The sequence below is a fragment of the Schistocerca gregaria genome, chromosome 2 (assembly GCF_023897955.1).
Source record: "Schistocerca gregaria isolate iqSchGreg1 chromosome 2, iqSchGreg1.2, whole genome shotgun sequence".
Taxonomy (NCBI): domain Eukaryota; kingdom Metazoa; phylum Arthropoda; class Insecta; order Orthoptera; family Acrididae; genus Schistocerca; species Schistocerca gregaria.
Genome location: NC_064921.1, coordinates 716,593,431 through 716,615,540, shown reverse-complemented (window position 1 = coordinate 716,615,540; position 22,110 = coordinate 716,593,431). Strand labels below are relative to the sequence as shown.

Sequence of the window (22,110 nt, the reverse complement as noted above, 5' to 3'; positions counted from 1 at the left end):
GCCGGCCAGAATGGGGCTACGAGCGTTCTGAGTTACTGAATACCGGTGCACTATGGGAGCAAGAGCATTTGACAGTAAAATAACGCGATATCGGTGTAGCACACGACATTTATTATCCCTGCATGCGCAGACGTGACGTTATCTCGGAAATGGAATCCGAAAACGGGTTTAAAAAAAGTCGTGCTTCCGCCCGGGATCGAACCGGGGACCTTCTGCGTGTAAAGCAGACGTGATAACCGCTACACCACGGAAACGACGGTTTTGCCGTTGTACTACCTGGAAAACCGTAGTTCCAACAGATTTTTCCTGCGTAAGCAAGGGCATCGGCTACGAGCTCCGTCCGATTCTAGAAGTTGCTATAGTAAAAGACAACGATAAAAACAATCAAACCGCAACAGCCAGGGAGAACGCTGGGTGAGCAGTAGCTCTGCACGGTGATACCAAGAACGGAGGCGTTACTCATGTGCATCGAGAAGGCTCGTTGGTCTCGGGGTATGATCCCTGCTTCGGGTGCAGGAGGTCCCGGGTTCAAATCCCGGACGAGCCCTTGCGTTTCGTGCAAACGTGTGGCGACTACTGGCATGCCGGCGGCTGTTCCGCGCATTTCCAGCCCTCCAGGTAAGCACAAAAACCAAGTAGCCGCTTCTGAAAGAGTTTCATGTATCATTTGAGCCATCTGCAGCCTGGTGGTTGGACGTTTGAAATTGATTTAAATGTTCACCGTAGAGATTGTAGCAAGTGTCTTGTTGAGTGCGACAAAAATGTGTTTCCGCCCGGAATCGAACCGGTGACGTTCTGCGTGTTGGCAGACGTGATAACCGCTACACCACGGAAACTGCTACGCTGTGAGCTCCACATGTGACACAACTTGAGGACGATCGCAACTTTGGCGTAAAAATCACTTTGCGGAAACGCACAATGCAGGAATTTCGCATTCGTACCTAACAATCGACAGCACCCTTGCCTGTCTGAATGCCACCATGAATAAGAGCCCAAGAAGTCGTCGGCAATGAACGCGGCCGAGTCCTCGGTAGCATCAGCTACTCTTGCTTTCCGTAAGAGCTACCGCCAATTCGCGCAGTCGCTATTTCAATGATGTCACCAAAAGCAATCACTTCGTTAGCGGCAAGGAGCCCGGGCCCAGCGGTAGCTCTACATGGAGGCACCAGCAGCCCCGACAGGCCGCCGCTGGCGCGCCGGCGCCCGGACCCGCGACCTCTAATGACGTTGCAGTCGATGTATATCTTAATATCGCTTTTCGAAGAAGCAAGCCAGGTGTAAATCACACAGTATTTTACTGATGATCTGGAAACGCAAATGTAGAACAAGTAGAACATTATATAAAATTTTGTTGTGTGGTCGAGCGGTACCCACCCTTCGCTCTTCCCAGATTATCGTTGCTGCACGGAATGATTGCTAAAGCACCGACGGCTTCAGAGTTCGTCTTCTCCAACGTTTGCTTTTGCAGTACATTCCGCAATCTTTTCGTTATGAGTCGTCTGTTTCGGTTTCCCGATGTAGTTTTGCTCACAGCTCCCGACTTCTCTTAACCCCGAGCCACCACTAGCCGAAAATTCCGCACTGCAGTCTGGTCAATCTGCAGAGCTCGATAAGAGCATCGCGGTCGTTCCTGAGCTAATGACACGGCCGTATCTGTAGTTGTTCCCAGATGTCTCCCACAGCAACGGCCTCCCGGACGCCTGCATTACAGGAGTACGCCACTACTCCCAGCCATACAATTGCATTTGAAAGCAGAATAACATGAGCTACAGAGCAACTCCGATTTTTGTGTCTGACCTGCTTCTAATGATACTGTGGTCGGTTTACTTACTACTATCGCTGCTGGACGAAGCAGACCAGTTGAAAGCCACACGGTATTCTTGTAAAAAACAGGTAATGGAAATTTAGGTAAAACGATATCAAAAAAAGTTGCGTGGTGGAGCGACACATACAGTTGGCTCTTCGTAGATGATCATTGCTGCACGGAATAATTCTTAAGGCACAGACGCATTCAGGAGTCGTGTTTGGAAGTTTTGCTTGCAGTATATTCCGCTATCTTTTCGTTATGAGTTGGTGTTTCGGATTCCCGGTGTTCTTTTGTTTAGTGCATTTGCCTTCCCTTGACACTGAGAAACCACATGACGAAAGTGAAACACCACCGTCTGTTCATCTGCAGAGCGCGATGAAATTATTCACTCTACATTCATTGCCTTTAATATTCTTGCCATCAGTGGTGGGCGCTGCCTTCAGAAAGCGCTTTTCTTCCTGATTTACATGAAAGTTTGTGTTCCTCGGAGGTGGAGTGCTTGGGATACCTTCACTGCTAGCAGCAGGTGGCTCGTTGGTCTAGGGGTATGATTCCTGCTTTGGGTGCAGAAGGTTCCGGGTTCAAATCCCGGACGAGCCCTACCGTTTTGACCGTGCTGAAGAGTAGGTGTAGCTCACCCACGTTTGTAGCTCTGCAATGAAGAACAGATGCGTGCCGCAGCACGCTGTGTGTGGCCCTACGGTCATGAAGGGACCGTTTGATATGGCAAGAATCTGATACCAGTAAATTACATAGGTCGATTTCTGTAGAAGAGCCGACAGTAATCTTGCATGCTACGGAAAACAAAGGTTGTCTTTGCAGAACGTGTGCACCGTGATTGGAGACGAAGCTCAATCGTGGAGCAGTCTACCTTCATCTGATTAGCGACAACGTCAACCAAAGCGTGGGATACAAGACTGAGCGTAGTTAAGAGTTTCTCACTATTAGTTACGTTCACGCTTCAAGAGAGTTGTGACAAGGCGAGTGCAAAGAGCTCAGGAAAGCCAGTACGAAGCGAACTTGAAGTAGTCTTGAAGAAATGGATACTAAATTTTGCCGGCCAGAATGGGGCTACGAGCGTTCTGAGTTACTGAATACCGGTGCACTATGGGAGCAAGAGCATTTGACAGTAAAATAACGCGATATCGGTGTAGCACACGACATTTATTATCCCTGCATACGCAGACGTGACGTTATCTCGGAAATGGAATCCGAAAACGGGTTTAAAAAAAGTCGTGCTTCCGCCCGGGATCGAACCGGGGACCTTCTGCGTGTAAAGCAGACGTGATAACCGCTACACCACGGAAACGACGGTTTTGCCGTTGTACTACCTGGAAAACCGTAGTTCCAACAGATTTTTCCTGCGTAAGCAAGGGCATCGGCTACGAGCTCCGTCCGATTCTAGAAGTTGCTATAGTAAAAGACAACGATAAAAACAATCAAACCGCAACAGCCAGGGAGAACGCTGGGTGAGCAGTAGCTCTGCACGGTGATACCAAGAACGGAGGCGTTACTCGTGTGCATCGAGAAGGCTCGTTGGTCTCGGGGTATGATCCCTGCTTCGGGTGCAGGAGGTCCCGGGTTCAAATCCCGGACGAGCCCTTGCGTTTCGTGCAAACGTGTGGCGACTACTGGCATGCTGGCGGCTGTTCCGCGCATTTCCAGCCCTCCAGGTAAGCACAAAAACCAAGTAGCCGCTTCTGAAAGAGTTTCATGTATCATTTGAGCCATCTGCAGCCTGGTGGTTGGACGTTTGAAATTGATTTAAATGTTCACCGTAGAGATTGTAGCAAGTGTCTTGTTGAGTGCGACAAAAATGTGTTTCCGCCCGGAATCGAACCGGTGACGTTCTGCGTGTTGGCAGACGTGATAACCGCTACACCACGGAAACTGCTACGCTGTGAGCTTCACATGTGACACAACTTGAGGACGATCGCAACTTTGGCGTAAAAATCACTTTGCGGAAACGCACAATGCAGGAATTTCGCATTCGTACCTAACAATCGACAGCACCCTTGCCTGTCTGAATGCCACCATGAATAAGAGCCCAAGAAGTCGTCGGCAATGAACGCGGCCGAGTCCTCGGTAGCATCAGCTACTCTTGCTTTCCGTACGAGCTACCGCCAATTCGCGCAGTCGCTATTTCAATGATGTCACCAAAAGCAATCACTTCGTTAGCGGCAAGGAGCCCGGGCCCAGCGGTAGCTCTACATGGAGGCACCAGCAGCCCCGACAGGCCGCCGCTGGTGCGCCGGCGCCCGGACCCGCGACCTCTAATGACGTTGCAGTCGATGTATATCTTAATATCGCTTTTCGAAGAAGCAAGCCAGGTGTAAATCACACAGTATTTTACTGATGATCTGGAAACGCAAATGTAGAACAAGTAGAACATTATATAAAATTTTGTTGTGTGGTCGAGCGGTACCCACCCTTCGCTCTTCCCAGATTATCGTTGCTGCACGGAATGATTGCTAAAGCACCGACGGCTTCAGAGTTCGTCTTCTCCAACGTTTGCTTTTGCAGTACATTCCGCAATCTTTTCGTTATGAGTCGTCTGTTTCGGTTTCCCGATGTAGTTTTGCTCACAGCTCCCGACTTCTCTTAACCCCGAGCCACCACTAGCCGAAAATTCCGCACTGCAGTCTGGTCAATCTGCAGAGCTCGATAAGAGCATCGCGGTCGTTCCTGAGCTAATGACACGGCCGTATCTGTAGTTGTTCCCAGATGTCTCCCACAGCAACGGCCTCCCGGACGCCTGCATTACAGGAGTACGCCACTACTCCCAGCCATACAATTGCATTTGAAAGCAGAATAACATGAGCTACAGAGCAACTCCGATTTTTGTGTCTGACCTGCTTCTAATGATACTGTGGTCGGTTTACTTACTACTATCGCTGCTGGACGAAGCAGACCAGTTGAAAGCCACACGGTATTCTTGTAAAAAACAGGTAATGGAAATTTAGGTAAAACGATATCAAAAAAAGTTGCGTGGTGGAGCGACACATACAGTTGGCTCTTCGTAGATGATCATTGCTGCACGGAATAATTCTTAAGGCACAGACGCATTACACTAGATCGCGTGTTTTTTGCTTGCAGTATATTCCGCTAATCTTTTCGTTATGAGTTGGTGTTTTCGGATTCCCGGTGTTCTTTTGTTTAGTGCATTTGCCTTCCCTTGACACTGAGAAACCACATGACGAAAGTGAAACACCACCGTCTGTTCATCTGCAGAGCGCGATGAAATTATTCACTCTACATTCATTGCCTTTAATATTCTTGCCATCAGTGGTGGGCGCTGCCTTCAGAAAGCGCTTTTCTTCCTGATTTACATGAAAGTTTGTGTTCCTCGGAGGTGGACTGCTTGGGATACCTTCACTGCTAGCAGCAGGTGGCTCGTTGGTCTAGGGGTATGATTCCTGCTTTGGGTGCAGAAGGTTCCGGGTTCAAATCCCGGACGAGCCCTACCGTTTTGACCGTGCTGAAGAGTAGGTGTAGCTCACCCACGTTTGTAGCTCTGCAATGAAGAACAGATGCGTGCCGCAGCACGCTGTGTGTGGCCCTACGGTCATGAAGGGACCGTTTGATATGGCAAGAATCTGATACCAGTAAATTACATAGGTCGATTTCTGTAGAAGAGCCGACAGTAATCTTGCATGCTACGGAAAACAAAGGTTGTCTTTGCAGAACGTGTGCACCGTGATTGGAGACGAAGCTCAATCGTGGAGCAGTCTACCTTCATCTGATTAGCGACAACGTCAACCAAAGCGTGGGATACAAGACTGAGCGTAGTTAAGAGTTTCTCACTATTAGTTACGTTCACGCTTCAAGAGAGTTGTGACAAGGCGAGTGCAAAGAGCTCAGGAAAGCCAGTATGAAGCGAACTTGAAGTAGTCTTGAAGAAATGGATACTAAATTTTGCCGGCCAGAATGGGGCTACGAGCGTTCTGAGTTACTGAATACCGGTGCACTATGGGAGCAAGAGCATTTGACAGTAAAATAACGCGATATCGGTGTAGCACACGACATTTATTATCCCTGCATACGCAGACGTGACGTTATCTCGGAAATGGAATCCGAAAACGGGTTTAAAAAAAGTCGTGCTTCCGCCCGGGATCGAACCGGGGACCTTCTGCGTGTAAAGCAGACGTGATAACCGCTACACCACGGAAACGACGGTTTTGCCGTTGTACTACCTGGAAAACCGTAGTTCCAACAGATTTTTCCTGCGTAAGCAAGGGCATCGGCTACGAGCTCCGTCCGATTCTAGAAGTTGCTATAGTAAAAGACAACGATAAAAACAATCAAACCGCAACAGCCAGGGAGAACGCTGGGTGAGCAGTAGCTCTGCACGGTGATACCAAGAACGGAGGCGTTACTCGTGTGCATCGAGAAGGCTCGTTGGTCTCGGGGTATGATCCCTGCTTCGGGTGCAGGAGGTCCCGGGTTCAAATCCCGGACGAGCCCTTGCGTTTCGTGCAAACGTGTGGCGACTACTGGCATGCCGGCGGCTGTTCCGCGCATTTCCAGCCCTCCAGGTAAGCACAAAAACCAAGTAGCCGCTTCTGAAAGAGTTTCATGTATCATTTGAGCCATCTGCAGCCTGGTGGTTGGACGTTTGAAATTGATTTAAATGTTCACCGTAGAGATTGTAGCAAGTGTCTTGTTGAGTGCGACAAAAATGTGTTTCCGCCCGGAATCGAACCGGTGACGTTCTGCGTGTTGGCAGACGTGATAACCGCTACACCACGGAAACTGCTACGCTGTGAGCTCCACATGTGACACAACTTGAGGACGATCGCAACTTTGGCGTAAAAATCACTTTGCGGAAACGCACAATGCAGGAATTTCGCATTCGTACCTAACAATCGACAGCACCCTTGCCTGTCTGAATGCCACCATGAATAAGAGCCCAAGAAGTCGTCGGCAATGAACGCGGCCGAGTCCTCGGTAGCATCAGCTACTCTCTCTTTCCGTAAGAGCTACCGCCAATTCGCGCAGTCGCTATTTCAATGATGTCACCAAAAGCAATCACTTCGTTAGCGGCAAGGAGCCCGGGCCCAGCGGTAGCTCTACATGGAGGCACCAGCAGCCCCGACAGGCCGCCGCTGGCGCGCCGGCGCCCGGACCCGCGACCTCTAATGACGTTGCAGTCGATGTATATCTTAATATCGCTTTTCGAAGAAGCAAGCCAGGTGTAAATCACACAGTATTTTACTGATGATCTGGAAACGCAAATGTAGAACAAGTAGAACATTATATAAAATTTTGTTGTGTGGTCGAGCGGTACCCACCCTTCGCTCTTCCCAGATTATCGTTGCTGCACGGAATGATTGCTAAAGCACCGACGGCTTCAGAGTTCGTCTTCTCCAACGTTTGCTTTTGCAGTACATTCCGCAATCTTTTCGTTATGAGTCGTCTGTTTCGGTTTCCCGATGTAGTTTTGCTCACAGCTCCCGACTTCTCTTAACCCCGAGCCACCACTAGCCGAAAATTCCGCACTGCAGTCTGGTCAATCTGCAGAGCTCGATAAGAGCATCGCGGTCGTTCCTGAGCTAATGACACGGCCGTATCTGTAGTTGTTCCCAGATGTCTCCCACAGCAACGGCCTCCCGGACGCCTGCATTACAGGAGTACGCCACTACTCCCAGCCATACAATTGCATTTGAAAGCAGAATAACATGAGCTACAGAGCAACTCCGATTTTTGTGTCTGACCTGCTTCTAATGATACTGTGGTCGGTTTACTTACTACTATCGCTGCTGGACGAAGCAGACCAGTTGAAAGCCACACGGTATTCTTGTAAAAAACAGGTAATGGAAATTTAGGTAAAACGATATCAAAAAAAGTTGCGTGGTGGAGCGACACATACAGTTGGCTCTTCGTAGATGATCATTGCTGCACGGAATAATTCTTAAGGCACAGACGCATTCAGGAGTCGTGTTTGGAAGTTTTGCTTGCAGTATATTCCGCTATCTTTTCGTTATGAGTTGGTGTTTCGGATTCCCGGTGTTCTTTTGTTTAGTGCATTTGCCTTCCCTTGACACTGAGAAACCACATGACGAAAGTGAAACACCACCGTCTGTTCATCTGCAGAGCGCGATGAAATTATTCACTCTACATTCATTGCCTTTAATATTCTTGCCATCAGTGGTGGGCGCTGCCTTCAGAAAGCGCTTTTCTTCCTGATTTACATGAAAGTTTGTGTTCCTCGGAGGTGGACTGCTTGGGATACCTTCACTGCTAGCAGCAGGTGGCTCGTTGGTCTAGGGGTATGATTCCTGCTTTGGGTGCAGAAGGTTCCGGGTTCAAATCCCGGACGAGCCCTACCGTTTTGACCGTGCTGAAGAGTAGGTGTAGCTCACCCACGTTTGTAGCTCTGCAATGAAGAACAGATGCGTGCCGCAGCACGCTGTGTGTGGCCCTACGGTCATGAAGGGACCGTTTGATATGGCAAGAATCTGATACCAGTAAATTACATAGATCGATTTCTGTAGAAGAGCCGACAGTAATCTTGCATGCTACGGAAAACAAAGGTTGTCTTTGCAGAACGTGTGCACCGTGATTGGAGACGAAGCTCAATCGTGGAGCAGTCTACCTTCATCTGATTAGCGACAACGTCAACCAAAGCGTGGGATACAAGACTGAGCGTAGTTAAGAGTTTCTCACTATTAGTTACGTTCACGCTTCAAGAGAGTTGTGACAAGGCGAGTGCAAAGAGCTCAGGAAAGCCAGTATGAAGCGAACTTGAAGTAGTCTTGAAGAAATGGATACTAAATTTTGCCGGCCAGAATGGGGCTACGAGCGTTCTGAGTTACTGAATACCGGTGCACTATGGGAGCAAGAGAATTTGACAGTAAAATAACGCGATATCGGTGTAGCACACGACATTTATTATCCCTGCATGCGCAGACGTGACGTTATCTCGGAAATGGAATCCGAAAACGGGTTTAAAAAAAAGTCGTGCTTCCGCCCGGGATCGAACCGGGGACCTTCTGCGTGTAAAGCAGACGTGATAACCGCTACACCACGGAAACGACGGTTTTGCCGTTGTACTACCTGGAAAACCGTAGTTCCAACAGATTTTTCCTGCGTAAGCAAGGGCATCGGCTACGAGCTCCGTCCGATTCTAGAAGTTGCTATAGTAAAAGACAACGATAAAAACAATCAAACCGCAACAGCCAGGGAGAACGCTGGGTGAGCAGTAGCTCTGCACGGTGATACCAAGAACGGAGGCGTTACTCATGTGCATCGAGAAGGCTCGTTGGTCTCGGGGTATGATCCCTGCTTCGGGTGCAGGAGGTCCCGGGTTCAAATCCCGGACGAGCCCTTGCGTTTCGTGCAAACGTGTGGCGACTACTGGCATGCCGGCGGCTGTTCCGCGCATTTCCAGCCCTCCAGGTAAGCACAAAAACCAAGTAGCCGCTTCTGAAAGAGTTTCATGTATCATTTGAGCCATCTGCAGCCTGGTGGTTGGACGTTTGAAATTGATTTAAATGTTCACCGTAGAGATTGTAGCAAGTGTCTTGTTGAGTGCGACAAAAATGTGTTTCCGCCCGGAATCGAACCGGTGACGTTCTGCGTGTTGGCAGACGTGATAACCGCTACACCACGGAAACTGCTACGCTGTGAGCTCCACATGTGACACAACTTGAGGACGATCGCAACTTTGGCGTAAAAATCACTTTGCGGAAACGCACAATGCAGGAATTTCGCATTCGTACCTAACAATCGACAGCACCCTTGCCTGTCTGAATGCCACCATGAATAAGAGCCCAAGAAGTCGTCGGCAATGAACGCGGCCGAGTCCTCGGTAGCATCAGCTACTCTTGCTTTCCGTAAGAGCTACCGCCAATTCGCGCAGTCGCTATTTCAATGATGTCACCAAAAGCAATCACTTCGTTAGCGGCAAGGAGCCCGGGCCCAGCGGTAGCTCTACATGGAGGCACCAGCAGCCCCGACAGGCCGCCGCTGGCGCGCCGGCGCCCGGACCCGCGACCTCTAATGACGTTGCAGTCGATGTATATCTTAATATCGCTTTTCGAAGAAGCAAGCCAGGTGTAAATCACACAGTATTTTACTGATGATCTGGAAACGCAAATGTAGAACAAGTAGAACATTATATAAAATTTTGTTGTGTGGTCGAGCGGTACCCACCCTTCGCTCTTCCCAGATTATCGTTGCTGCACGGAATGATTGCTAAAGCACCGACGGCTTCAGAGTTCGTCTTCTCCAACGTTTGCTTTTGCAGTACATTCCGCAATCTTTTCGTTATGAGTCGTCTGTTTCGGTTTCCCGATGTAGTTTTGCTCACAGCTCCCGACTTCTCTTAACCCCGAGCCACCACTAGCCGAAAATTCCGCACTGCAGTCTGGTCAATCTGCAGAGCTCGATAAGAGCATCGCGGTCGTTCCTGAGCTAATGACACGGCCGTATCTGTAGTTGTTCCCAGATGTCTCCCACAGCAACGGCCTCCCGGACGCCTGCATTACAGGAGTACGCCACTACTCCCAGCCATACAATTGCATTTGAAAGCAGAATAACATGAGCTACAGAGCAACTCCGATTTTTGTGTCTGACCTGCTTCTAATGATACTGTGGTCGGTTTACTTACTACTATCGCTGCTGGACGAAGCAGACCAGTTGAAAGCCACACGGTATTCTTGTAAAAAACAGGTAATGGAAATTTAGGTAAAACGATATCAAAAAAAGTTGCGTGGTGGAGCGACACATACAGTTGGCTCTTCGTAGATGATCATTGCTGCACGGAATAATTCTTAAGGCACAGACGCATTCAGGAGTCGTGTTTGGAAGTTTTGCTTGCAGTATATTCCGCTATCTTTTCGTTATGAGTTGGTGTTTCGGATTCCCGGTGTTCTTTTGTTTAGTGCATTTGCCTTCCCTTGACACTGAGAAACCACATGACGAAAGTGAAACACCACCGTCTGTTCATCTGCAGAGCGCGATGAAATTATTCACTCTACATTCATTGCCTTTAATATTCTTGCCATCAGTGGTGGGCGCTGCCTTCAGAAAGCGCTTTTCTTCCTGATTTACATGAAAGTTTGTGTTCCTCGGAGGTGGACTGCTTGGGATACCTTCACTGCTAGCAGCAGGTGGCTCGTTGGTCTAGGGGTATGATTCCTGCTTTGGGTGCAGAAGGTTCCGGGTTCAAATCCCGGACGAGCCCTACCGTTTTGACCGTGCTGAAGAGTAGGTGTAGCTCACCCACGTTTGTAGCTCTGCAATGAAGAACAGATGCGTGCCGCAGCACGCTGTGTGTGGCCCTACGGTCATGAAGGGACCGTTTGATATGGCAAGAATCTGATACCAGTAAATTACATAGGTCGATTTCTGTAGAAGAGCCGACAGTAATCTTGCATGCTACGGAAAACAAAGGTTGTCTTTGCAGAACGTGTGCACCGTGATTGGAGACGAAGCTCAATCGTGGAGCAGTCTACCTTCATCTGATTAGCGACAACGTCAACCAAAGCGTGGGATACAAGACTGAGCGTAGTTAAGAGTTTCTCACTATTAGTTACGTTCACGCTTCAAGAGAGTTGTGACAAGGCGAGTGCAAAGAGCTCAGGAAAGCCAGTATGAAGCGAACTTGAAGTAGTCTTGAAGAAATGGATACTAAATTTTGCCGGCCAGAATGGGGCTACGAGCGTTCTGAGTTACTGAATACCGGTGCACTATGGGAGCAAGAGAATTTGACAGTAAAATAACGCGATATCGGTGTAGCACACGACATTTATTATCCCTGCATGCGCAGACGTGACGTTATCTCGGAAATGGAATCCGAAAACGGGTTTAAAAAAAGTCGTGCTTCCGCCCGGGATCGAACCGGGGACCTTCTGCGTGTAAAGCAGACGTGATAACCGCTACACCACGGAAACGACGGTTTTGCCGTTGTACTACCTGGAAAACCGTAGTTCCAACAGATTTTTCCTGCGTAAGCAAGGGCATCGGCTACGAGCTCCGTCCGATTCTAGAAGTTGCTATAGTAAAAGACAACGATAAAAACAATCAAACCGCAACAGCCAGGGAGAACGCTGGGTGAGCAGTAGCTCTGCACGGTGATACCAAGAACGGAGGCGTTACTCATGTGCATCGAGAAGGCTCGTTGGTCTCGGGGTATGATCCCTGCTTCGGGTGCAGGAGGTCCCGGGTTCAAATCCCGGACGAGCCCTTGCGTTTCGTGCAAACGTGTGGCGACTACTGGCATGCCGGCGGCTGTTCCGCGCATTTCCAGCCCTCCAGGTAAGCACAAAAACCAAGTAGCCGCTTCTGAAAGAGTTTCATGTATCATTTGAGCCATCTGCAGCCTGGCGGTTGGACGTTTGAAATTGATTTAAATGTTCACCGTAGAGATTGTAGCAAGTGTCTTGTTGAGTGCGACAAAAATGTGTTTCCGCCCGGAATCGAACCGGTGACGTTCTGCGTGTTGGCAGACGTGATAACCGCTACACCACGGAAACTGCTACGCTGTGAGCTCCACATGTGACACAACTTGAGGACGATCGCAACTTTGGCGTAAAAATCACTTTGCGGAAACGCACAATGCAGGAATTTCGCATTCGTACCTAACAATCGACAGCACCCTTGTCTGTCTGAATGCCACCATGAATAAGAGCCCAAGAAGTCGTCGGCAATGAACGCGGCCGAGTCCTCGGTAGCATCAGCTACTCTTGCTTTCCGTAAGAGCTACCGCCAATTCGCGCAGTCGCTATTTCAATGATGTCACCAAAAGCAATCACTTCGTTAGCGGCAAGGAGCCCGGGCCCAGCGGTAGCTCTACATGGAGGCACCAGCAGCCCCGACAGGCCGCCGCTGGTGCGCCGGCGCCCGGACCCGCGACCTCTAATGACGTTGCAGTCGATGTATATCTTAATATCGCTTTTCGAAGAAGCAAGCCAGGTGTAAATCACACAGTATTTTACTGATGATCTGGAAACGCAAATGTAGAACAAGTAGAACATTATATAAAATTTTGTTGTGTGGTCGAGCGGTACCCACCCTTCGCTCTTCCCAGATTATCGTTGCTGCACGGAATGATTGCTAAAGCACCGACGGCTTCAGAGTTCGTCTTCTCCAACGTTTGCTTTTGCAGTACATTCCGCAATCTTTTCGTTATGAGTCGTCTGTTTCGGTTTCCCGATGTAGTTTTGCTCACAGCTCCCGACTTCTCTTAACCCCGAGCCACCACTAGCCGAAAATTCCGCACTGCAGTCTGGTCAATCTGCAGAGCTCGATAAGAGCATCGCGGTCGTTCCTGAGCTAATGACACGGCCGTATCTGTAGTTGTTCCCAGATGTCTCCCACAGCAACGGCCTCCCGGACGCCTGCATTACAGGAGTACGCCACTACTCCCAGCCATACAATTGCATTTGAAAGCAGAATAACATGAGCTACAGAGCAACTCCGATTTTTGTGTCTGACCTGCTTCTAATGATACTGTGGTCGGTTTACTTACTACTATCGCTGCTGGACGAAGCAGACCAGTTGAAAGCCACACGGTATTCTTGTAAAAAACAGGTAATGGAAATTTAGGTAAAACGATATCAAAAAAAGTTGCGTGGTGGAGCGACACATACAGTTGGCTCTTCGTAGATGATCATTGCTGCACGGAATAATTCTTAAGGCACAGACGCATTCAGGAGTCGTGTTTGGAAGTTTTGCTTGCAGTATATTCCGCTATCTTTTCGTTATGAGTTGGTGTTTCGGATTCCCGGTGTTCTTTTGTTTAGTGCATTTGCCTTCCCTTGACACTGAGAAACCACATGACGAAAGTGAAACACCACCGTCTGTTCATCTGCAGAGCGCGATGAAATTATTCACTCTACATTCATTGCCTTTAATATTCTTGCCATCAGTGGTGGGCGCTGCCTTCAGAAAGCGCTTTTCTTCCTGATTTACATGAAAGTTTGTGTTCCTCGGAGGTGGACTGCTTGGGATACCTTCACTGCTAGCAGCAGGTGGCTCGTTGGTCTAGGGGTATGATTCCTGCTTTGGGTGCAGAAGGTTCCGGGTTCAAATCCCGGACGAGCCCTACCGTTTTGACCGTGCTGAAGAGTAGGTGTAGCTCACCCACGTTTGTAGCTCTGCAATGAACAACAGATGCGTGCCGCAGCACGCTGTGTGTGGCCCTACGGTCATGAAGGGACCGTTTGATATGGCAAGAATCTGATACCAGTAAATTACATAGGTCGATTTCTGTAGAAGAGCCGACAGTAATCTTGCATGCTACGGAAAACAAAGGTTGTCTTTGCAGAACGTGTGCACCGTGATTGGAGACGAAGCTCAATCGTGGAGCAGTCTACCTTCATCTGATTAGCGACAACGTCAACCAAAGCGTGGGATACAAGACTGAGCGTAGTTAAGAGTTTCTCACTATTAGTTACGTTCACGCTTCAAGAGAGTTGTGACAAGGCGAGTGCAAAGAGCTCAGGAAAGCCAGTATGAAGCGAACTTGAAGTAGTCTTGAAGAAATGGATACTAAATTTTGCCGGCCAGAATGGGGCTACGAGCGTTCTGAGTTACTGAATACCGGTGCACTATGGGAGCAAGAGCATTTGACAGTAAAATAACGCGATATCGGTGTAGCACACGACATTTATTATCCCTGCATGCGCAGACGTGACGTTATCTCGGAAATGGAATCCGAAAACGGGTTTAAAAAAAGTCGTGCTTCCGCCCGGGATCGAACCGGGGACCTTCTGCGTGTAAAGCAGACGTGATAACCGCTACACCACGGAAACGACGGTTTTGCCGTTGTACTACCTGGAAAACCGTAGTTCCAACAGATTTTTCCTGCGTAAGCAAGGGCATCGGCTACGAGCTCCGTCCGATTCTAGAAGTTGCTATAGTAAAAGACAACGATAAAAACAATCAAACCGCAACAGCCAGGGAGAACGCTGGGTGAGCAGTAGCTCTGCACGGTGATACCAAGAACGGAGGCGTTACTCATGTGCATCGAGAAGGCTCGTTGGTCTCGGGGTATGATCCCTGCTTCGGGTGCAGGAGGTCCCGGGTTCAAATCCCGGACGAGCCCTTGCGTTTCGTGCAAACGTGTGGCGACTACTGGCATGCCGGCGGCTGTTCCGCGCATTTCCAGCCCTCCAGGTAAGCACAAAAACCAAGTAGCCGCTTCTGAAAGAGTTTCATGTATCATTTGAGCCATCTGCAGCCTGGTGGTTGGACGTTTGAAATTGATTTAAATGTTCACCGTAGAGATTGTAGCAAGTGTCTTGTTGAGTGCGACAAAAATGTGTTTCCGCCCGGAATCGAACCGGTGACGTTCTGCGTGTTGGCTGACGTGATAACCGCTACACCACGGAAACTGCTACGCTGTGAGCTCCACATGTGACACAACTTGAGGACGATCGCAACTTTGGCGTAAAAATCACTTTGCGGAAACGCACAATGCAGGAATTTCGCATTCGTACCTAACAATCGACAGCACCCTTGCCTGTCTGAATGCCACCATGAATAAGAGCCCAAGAAGTCGTCGGCAATGAACGCGGCCGAGTCCTCGGTAGCATCAGCTACTCTTGCTTTCCGTAAGAGCTACCGCCAATTCGCGCAGTCGCTATTTCAATGATGTCACCAAAAGCAATCACTTCGTTAGCGGCAAGGAGCCCGGGCCCAGCGGTAGCTCTACATGGAGGCACCAGCAGCCCCGACAGGCCGCCGCTGGCGCGCCGGCGCCCGGACCCGCGACCTCTAATGACGTTGCAGTCGATGTATATCTTAATATCGCTTTTTGAAGAAGCAAGCCAGGTGTAAATCACACAGTATTTTACTGATGATCTGGAAACGCAAATGTAGAACAAGTAGAACATTATATAAAATTTTGTTGTGTGGTCGAGCGGTACCCACCCTTCGCTCTTCCCAGATTATCGTTGCTGCACGGAATGATTGCTAAAGCACCGACGGCTTCAGAGTTCGTCTTCTCCAACGTTTGCTTTTGCAGTACATTCCGCAATCTTTTCGTTATGAGTCGTCTGTTTCGGTTTCCCGATGTAGTTTTGCTCACAGCTCCCGACTTCTCTTAACCCCGAGCCACCACTAGCCGAAAATTCCGCACTGCAGTCTGGTCAATCTGCAGAGCTCGATAAGAGCATCGCGGTCGTTCCTGAGCTAATGACACGGCCGTATCTGTAGTTGTTCCCAGATGTCTCCCACAGCAACGGCCTCCCGGACGCCTGCATTACAGGAGTACGCCACTACTCCCAGCCATACAATTGCATTTGAAAGCAGAATAACATGAGCTACAGAGCAACTCCGATTTTTGTGTCTGACCTGCTTCTAATGATACTGTGGTCGGTTTACTTACTACTATCGCTGCTGGACGAAGCAGACCAGTTGAAAGCCACACGGTATTCTTGTAAAAAACAGGTAATGGAAATTTAGGTAAAACGATATCAAAAAAAGTTGCGTGGTGGAGCGACACATACAGTTGGCTCTTCGTAGATGATCATTGCTGCACGGAATAATTCTTAAGGCACAGACGCATTCAGGAGTCGTGTTTGGAAGTTTTGCTTGCAGTATATTCCGCTATCTTTTCGTTATGAGTTGGTGTTTCGGATTCCCGGTGTTCTTTTGTTTAGTGCATTTGCCTTCCCTTGACACTGAGAAACCACATGACGAAAGTGAAACACCACCGTCTGTTCATCTGCAGAGCGCGATGAAATTATTCACTCTACATTCATTGCCTTTAATATTCTTGCCATCAGTGGTGGGCGCTGCCTTCAGAAAGCGCTTTTCTTCCTGATTTACATGAAAGTTTGTGTTCCTCGGAGGTGGAGTGCTTGGGATACCTTCACTGCTAGCAGCAGGTGGCTCGTTGGTCTAGGGGTATGATTCCTGCTTTGGGTGCAGAAGGTTCCGGGTTCAAATCCCGGACGAGCCCTACCGTTTTGACCGTGCTGAAGAGTAGGTGTAGCTCACCCACGTTTGTAGCTCTGCAATGAAGAACAGATGCGTGCCGCAGCACGCTGTGTGTGGCCCTACGGTCATGAAGGGACCGTTTGATATGGCAAGAATCTGATACCAGTAAATTACATAGGTCGATTTCTGTAGAAGAGCCGACAGTAATCTTGCATGCTACGGAAAACAAAGGTTGTCTTTGCAGAACGTGTGCACCGTGATTGGAGACGAAGCTCAATCGTGGAGCAGTCTACCTTCATCTGATTAGCGACAACGTCAACCAAAGCGTGGGATACAAGACTGAGCGTAGTTAAGAGTTTCTCACTATTAGTTACGTTCACGCTTCAAGAGAGTTGTGACAAGGCGAGTGCAAAGAGCTCAGGAAAGCCAGTATGAAGCGAACTTGAAGTAGTCTTGAAGAAATGGATACTAAATTTTGCCGGCCAGAATGGGGCTACGAGCGTTCTGAGTTACTGAATACCGGTGCACTATGGGAGCAAGAGAATTTGACAGTAAAATAACGCGATATCGGTGTAGCACACGACATTTATTATCCCTGCATGCGCAGACGTGACGTTATCTCGGAAATGGAATCCGAAAACGGGTTTAAAAAAAGTCGTGCTTCCGCCCGGGATCGAACCGGGGACCTTCTGCGTGTAAAGCAGACGTGATAACCGCTACACCACGGAAACGACGGTTTTGCCGTTGTACTACCTGGAAAACCGTAGTTCCAACAGATTTTTCCTGCGTAAGCAAGGGCATCGGCTACGAGCTCCGTCCGATTCTAGAAGTTGCTATAGTAAAAGACAACGATAAAAACAATCAAACCGCAACAGCCAGGGAGAACGCTGGGTGAGCAGTAGCTCTGCACGGTGATACCAAGAACGGAGGCGTTACTCATGTGCATCGAGAAGGCTCGTTGGTCTCGGGGTATGATCCCTGCTTCGGGTGCAGGAGGTCCCGGGTTCAAATCCCGGACGAGCCCTTGCGTTTCGTGCAAACGTGTGGCGACTACTGGCATGCCGGCGGCTGTTCCGCGCATTTCCAGCCCTCCAGGTAAGCACAAAAACCAAGTAGCCGCTTCTGAAAGAGTTTCATGTATCATTTGAGCCATCTGCAGCCTGGCGGTTGGACGTTTGAAATTGATTTAAATGTTCACCGTAGAGATTGTAGCAAGTGTCTTGTTGAGTGCGACAAAAATGTGTTTCCGCCCGGAATCGAACCGGTGACGTTCTGCGTGTTGGCAGACGTGATAACCGCTACACCACGGAAACTGCTACGCTGTGAGCTCCACATGTGACACAACTTGAGGACGATCGCAACTTTGGCGTAAAAATCACTTTGCGGAAACGCACAATGCAGGAATTTCGCATTCGTACCTAACAATCGACAGCACCCTTGTCTGTCTGAATGCCACCATGAATAAGAGCCCAAGAAGTCGTCGGCAATGAACGCGGCCGAGTCCTCGGTAGCATCAGCTACTCTTGCTTTCCGTAAGAGCTACCGCCAATTCGCGCAGTCGCTATTTCAATGATGTCACCAAAAGCAATCACTTCGTTAGCGGCAAGGAGCCCGGGCCCAGCGGTAGCTCTACATGGAGGCACCAGCAGCCCCGACAGGCCGCCGCTGGTGCGCCGGCGCCCGGACCCGCGACCTCTAATGACGTTGCAGTCGATGTATATCTTAATATCGCTTTTCGAAGAAGCAAGCCAGGTGTAAATCACACAGTATTTTACTGATGATCTGGAAACGCAAATGTAGAACAAGTAGAACATTATATAAAATTTTGTTGTGTGGTCGAGCGGTACCCACCCTTCGCTCTTCCCAGATTATCGTTGCTGCACGGAATGATTGCTAAAGCACCGACGGCTTCAGAGTTCGTCTTCTCCAACGTTTGCTTTTGCAGTACATTCCGCAATCTTTTCGTTATGAGTCGTCTGTTTCGGTTTCCCGATGTAGTTTTGCTCACAGCTCCCGACTTCTCTTAACCCCGAGCCACCACTAGCCGAAAATTCCGCACTGCAGTCTGGTCAATCTGCAGAGCTCGATAAGAGCATCGCGGTCGTTCCTGAGCTAATGACACGGCCGTATCTGTAGTTGTTCCCAGATGTCTCCCACAGCAACGGCCTCCCGGACGCCTGCATTACAGGAGTACGCCACTACTCCCAGCCATACAATTGCATTTGAAAGCAGAATAACATGAGCTACAGAGCAACTCCGATTTTTGTGTCTGACCTGCTTCTAATGATACTGTGGTCGGTTTACTTACTACTATCGCTGCTGGACGAAGCAGACCAGTTGAAAGCCACACGGTATTCTTGTAAAAAACAGGTAATGGAAATTTAGGTAAAACGATATCAAAAAAAGTTGCGTGGTGGAGCGACACATACAGTTGGCTCTTCGTAGATGATCATTGCTGCACGGAATAATTCTTAAGGCACAGACGCATTCAGGAGTCGTGTTTGGAAGTTTTGCTTGCAGTATATTCCGCTATCTTTTCGTTATGAGTTGGTGTTTCGGATTCCCGGTGTTCTTTTGTTTAGTGCATTTGCCTTCCCTTGACACTGAGAAACCACATGACGAAAGTGAAACACCACCGTCTGTTCATCTGCAGAGCGCGATGAAATTATTCACTCTACATTCATTGCCTTTAATATTCTTGCCATCAGTGGTGGGCGCTGCCTTCAGAAAGCGCTTTTCTTCCTGATTTACATGAAAGTTTGTGTTCCTCGGAGGTGGACTGCTTGGGATACCTTCACTGCTAGCAGCAGGTGGCTCGTTGGTCTAGGGGTATGATTCCTGCTTTGGGTGCAGAAGGTTCCGGGTTCAAATCCCGGACGAGCCCTACCGTTTTGACCGTGCTGAAGAGTAGGTGTAGCTCACCCACGTTTGTAGCTCTGCAATGAAGAACAGATGCGTGCCGCAGCACGCTGTGTGTGGCCCTACGGTCATGAAGGGACCGTTTGATATGGCAAGAATCTGATACCAGTAAATTACATAGGTCGATTTCTGTAGAAGAGCCGACAGTAATCTTGCATGCTACGGAAAACAAAGGTTGTCTTTGCAGAACGTGTGCACCGTGATTGGAGACGAAGCTCAATCGTGGAGCAGTCTACCTTCATCTGATTAGCGACAACGTCAACCAAAGCGTGGGATACAAGACTGAGCGTAGTTAAGAGTTTCTCACTATTAGTTACGTTCACGCTTCAAGAGAGTTGTGACAAGGCGAGTGCAAAGAGCTCAGGAAAGCCAGTATGAAGCGAACTTGAAGTAGTCTTGAAGAAATGGATACTAAATTTTGCCGGCCAGAATGGGGCTACGAGCGTTCTGAGTTACTGAATACCGGTGCACTATGGGAGCAAGAGAATTTGACAGTAAAATAACGCGATATCGGTGTAGCACACGACATTTATTATCCCTGCATGCGCAGACGTGACGTTATCTCGGAAATGGAATCCGAAAACGGGTTTAAAAAAAGTCGTGCTTCCGCCCGGGATCGAACCGGGGACCTTCTGCGTGTAAAGCAGACGTGATAACCGCTACACCACGGAAACGACGGTTTTGCCGTTGTACTACCTGGAAAACCGTAGTTCCAACAGATTTTTCCTGCGTAAGCAAGGGCATCGGCTACGAGCTCCGTCCGATTCTAGAAGTTGCTATAGTAAAAGACAACGATAAAAACAATCAAACCGCAACAGCCAGGGAGAACGCTGGGTGAGCAGTAGCTCTGCACGGTGATACCAAGAACGGAGGCGTTACTCATGTGCATCGAGAAGGCTCGTTGGTCTCGGGGTATGATCCCTGCTTCGGGTGCAGGAGGTCCCGGGTTCAAATCCCGGACGAGCCCTTGCGTTTCGTGCAAACGTGTGGCGACTACTGGCATGCCGGCGGCTGTTCCGCGCATTTCCAGCCCTCCAGGTAAGCACAAAAACCAAGTAGCCGCTTCTGAAAGAGTTTCATGTATCATTTGAGCCATCTGCAGCCTGGCGGTTGGACGTTTGAAATTGATTTAAATGTTCACCGTAGAGATTGTAGCAAGTGTCTTGTTGAGTGCGACAAAAATGTGTTTCCGCCCGGAATCGAACCGGTGACGTTCTGCGTGTTGGCAGACGTGATAACCGCTACACCACGGAAACTGCTACGCTGTGAGCTCCACATGTGACACAACTTGAGGACGATCGCAACTTTGGCGTAAAAATCACTTTGCGGAAACGCACAATGCAGGAATTTCGCATTCGTACCTAACAATCGACAGCACCCTTGTCTGTCTGAATGCCACCATGAATAAGAGCCCAAGAAGTCGTCGGCAATGAACGCGGCCGAGTCCTCGGTAGCATCAGCTACTCTTGCTTTCCGTAAGAGCTACCGCCAATTCGCGCAGTCGCTATTTCAATGATGTCACCAAAAGCAATCACTTCGTTAGCGGCAAGGAGCCCGGGCCCAGCGGTAGCTCTACATGGAGGCACCAGCAGCCCCGACAGGCCGCCGCTGGTGCGCCGGCGCCCGGACCCGCGACCTCTAATGACGTTGCAGTCGATGTATATCTTAATATCGCTTTTCGAAGAAGCAAGCCAGGTGTAAATCACACAGTATTTTACTGATGATCTGGAAACGCAAATGTAGAACAAGTAGAACATTATATAAAATTTTGTTGTGTGGTCGAGCGGTACCCACCCTTCGCTCTTCCCAGATTATCGTTGCTGCACGGAATGATTGCTAAAGCACCGACGGCTTCAGAGTTCGTCTTCTCCAACGTTTGCTTTTGCAGTACATTCCGCAATCTTTTCGTTATGAGTCGTCTGTTTCGGTTTCCCGATGTAGTTTTGCTCACAGCTCCCGACTTCTCTTAACCCCGAGCCACCACTAGCCGAAAATTCCGCACTGCAGTCTGGTCAATCTGCAGAGCTCGATAAGAGCATCGCGGTCGTTCCTGAGCTAATGACACGGCCGTATCTGTAGTTGTTCCCAGATGTCTCCCACAGCAACGGCCTCCCGGACGCCTGCATTACAGGAGTACGCCACTACTCCCAGCCATACAATTGCATTTGAAAGCAGAATAACATGAGCTACAGAGCAACTCCGATTTTTGTGTCTGACCTGCTTCTAATGATACTGTGGTCGGTTTACTTACTACTATCGCTGCTGGACGAAGCAGACCAGTTGAAAGCCACACGGTATTCTTGTAAAAAACAGGTAATGGAAATTTAGGTAAAACGATATCAAAAAAAGTTGCGTGGTGGAGCGACACATACAGTTGGCTCTTCGTAGATGATCATTGCTGCACGGAATAATTCTTAAGGCACAGACGCATTCAGGAGTCGTGTTTGGAAGTTTTGCTTGCAGTATATTCCGCTATCTTTTCGTTATGAGTTGGT

The 22,110-nt window shown here is 49.1% G+C and overlaps 23 non-coding genes across 23 annotated transcripts; 15 read left to right on the top strand and 8 right to left on the bottom strand.

Moving 5' to 3' along the window:
* Nucleotides 1-181: 181 nt before the first annotated feature.
* On the bottom strand, nt 182-254 carry Trnav-uac (transfer RNA valine (anticodon UAC)). The gene has a single exon. It is a non-coding gene; the product is annotated as a tRNA-Val (tRNA).
* A 221-nt stretch (nt 255-475) lies between these two features.
* Trnap-cgg (transfer RNA proline (anticodon CGG)) lies at nt 476-547 on the top strand. Its single transcript has one exon. It is a non-coding gene; the product is annotated as a tRNA-Pro (tRNA).
* Nucleotides 548-2,335: 1,788 nt separating this feature from the next.
* Nucleotides 2,336-2,407, top strand: Trnap-ugg (transfer RNA proline (anticodon UGG)). The gene has a single exon. It is a non-coding gene; the product is annotated as a tRNA-Pro (tRNA).
* A 636-nt stretch (nt 2,408-3,043) lies between these two features.
* Nucleotides 3,044-3,116, bottom strand: Trnav-uac (transfer RNA valine (anticodon UAC)). Its single transcript has one exon. It is a non-coding gene; the product is annotated as a tRNA-Val (tRNA).
* A 221-nt stretch (nt 3,117-3,337) lies between these two features.
* Nucleotides 3,338-3,409, top strand: Trnap-cgg (transfer RNA proline (anticodon CGG)). Its single transcript has one exon. It is a non-coding gene; the product is annotated as a tRNA-Pro (tRNA).
* Nucleotides 3,410-5,197: 1,788 nt separating this feature from the next.
* On the top strand, nt 5,198-5,269 carry Trnap-ugg (transfer RNA proline (anticodon UGG)). The gene has a single exon. It is a non-coding gene; the product is annotated as a tRNA-Pro (tRNA).
* Nucleotides 5,270-5,905: 636 nt separating this feature from the next.
* Nucleotides 5,906-5,978, bottom strand: Trnav-uac (transfer RNA valine (anticodon UAC)). The gene has a single exon. It is a non-coding gene; the product is annotated as a tRNA-Val (tRNA).
* Nucleotides 5,979-6,199: 221 nt separating this feature from the next.
* Trnap-cgg (transfer RNA proline (anticodon CGG)) lies at nt 6,200-6,271 on the top strand. The gene has a single exon. It is a non-coding gene; the product is annotated as a tRNA-Pro (tRNA).
* A 1,788-nt stretch (nt 6,272-8,059) lies between these two features.
* On the top strand, nt 8,060-8,131 carry Trnap-ugg (transfer RNA proline (anticodon UGG)). Its single transcript has one exon. It is a non-coding gene; the product is annotated as a tRNA-Pro (tRNA).
* A 637-nt stretch (nt 8,132-8,768) lies between these two features.
* Trnav-uac (transfer RNA valine (anticodon UAC)) lies at nt 8,769-8,841 on the bottom strand. Its single transcript has one exon. It is a non-coding gene; the product is annotated as a tRNA-Val (tRNA).
* A 221-nt stretch (nt 8,842-9,062) lies between these two features.
* On the top strand, nt 9,063-9,134 carry Trnap-cgg (transfer RNA proline (anticodon CGG)). Its single transcript has one exon. It is a non-coding gene; the product is annotated as a tRNA-Pro (tRNA).
* A 1,788-nt stretch (nt 9,135-10,922) lies between these two features.
* Trnap-ugg (transfer RNA proline (anticodon UGG)) lies at nt 10,923-10,994 on the top strand. Its single transcript has one exon. It is a non-coding gene; the product is annotated as a tRNA-Pro (tRNA).
* Nucleotides 10,995-11,630: 636 nt separating this feature from the next.
* Nucleotides 11,631-11,703, bottom strand: Trnav-uac (transfer RNA valine (anticodon UAC)). The gene has a single exon. It is a non-coding gene; the product is annotated as a tRNA-Val (tRNA).
* A 221-nt stretch (nt 11,704-11,924) lies between these two features.
* On the top strand, nt 11,925-11,996 carry Trnap-cgg (transfer RNA proline (anticodon CGG)). The gene has a single exon. It is a non-coding gene; the product is annotated as a tRNA-Pro (tRNA).
* Nucleotides 11,997-13,784: 1,788 nt separating this feature from the next.
* Trnap-ugg (transfer RNA proline (anticodon UGG)) lies at nt 13,785-13,856 on the top strand. The gene has a single exon. It is a non-coding gene; the product is annotated as a tRNA-Pro (tRNA).
* A 636-nt stretch (nt 13,857-14,492) lies between these two features.
* Trnav-uac (transfer RNA valine (anticodon UAC)) lies at nt 14,493-14,565 on the bottom strand. The gene has a single exon. It is a non-coding gene; the product is annotated as a tRNA-Val (tRNA).
* Nucleotides 14,566-14,786: 221 nt separating this feature from the next.
* Nucleotides 14,787-14,858, top strand: Trnap-cgg (transfer RNA proline (anticodon CGG)). The gene has a single exon. It is a non-coding gene; the product is annotated as a tRNA-Pro (tRNA).
* Nucleotides 14,859-16,646: 1,788 nt separating this feature from the next.
* Nucleotides 16,647-16,718, top strand: Trnap-ugg (transfer RNA proline (anticodon UGG)). The gene has a single exon. It is a non-coding gene; the product is annotated as a tRNA-Pro (tRNA).
* A 636-nt stretch (nt 16,719-17,354) lies between these two features.
* On the bottom strand, nt 17,355-17,427 carry Trnav-uac (transfer RNA valine (anticodon UAC)). Its single transcript has one exon. It is a non-coding gene; the product is annotated as a tRNA-Val (tRNA).
* Nucleotides 17,428-17,648: 221 nt separating this feature from the next.
* Trnap-cgg (transfer RNA proline (anticodon CGG)) lies at nt 17,649-17,720 on the top strand. Its single transcript has one exon. It is a non-coding gene; the product is annotated as a tRNA-Pro (tRNA).
* Nucleotides 17,721-19,508: 1,788 nt separating this feature from the next.
* Trnap-ugg (transfer RNA proline (anticodon UGG)) lies at nt 19,509-19,580 on the top strand. The gene has a single exon. It is a non-coding gene; the product is annotated as a tRNA-Pro (tRNA).
* A 636-nt stretch (nt 19,581-20,216) lies between these two features.
* Trnav-uac (transfer RNA valine (anticodon UAC)) lies at nt 20,217-20,289 on the bottom strand. Its single transcript has one exon. It is a non-coding gene; the product is annotated as a tRNA-Val (tRNA).
* A 221-nt stretch (nt 20,290-20,510) lies between these two features.
* On the top strand, nt 20,511-20,582 carry Trnap-cgg (transfer RNA proline (anticodon CGG)). The gene has a single exon. It is a non-coding gene; the product is annotated as a tRNA-Pro (tRNA).
* The last annotated feature ends 1,528 nt before the right edge of the window (nt 20,583-22,110 follow it).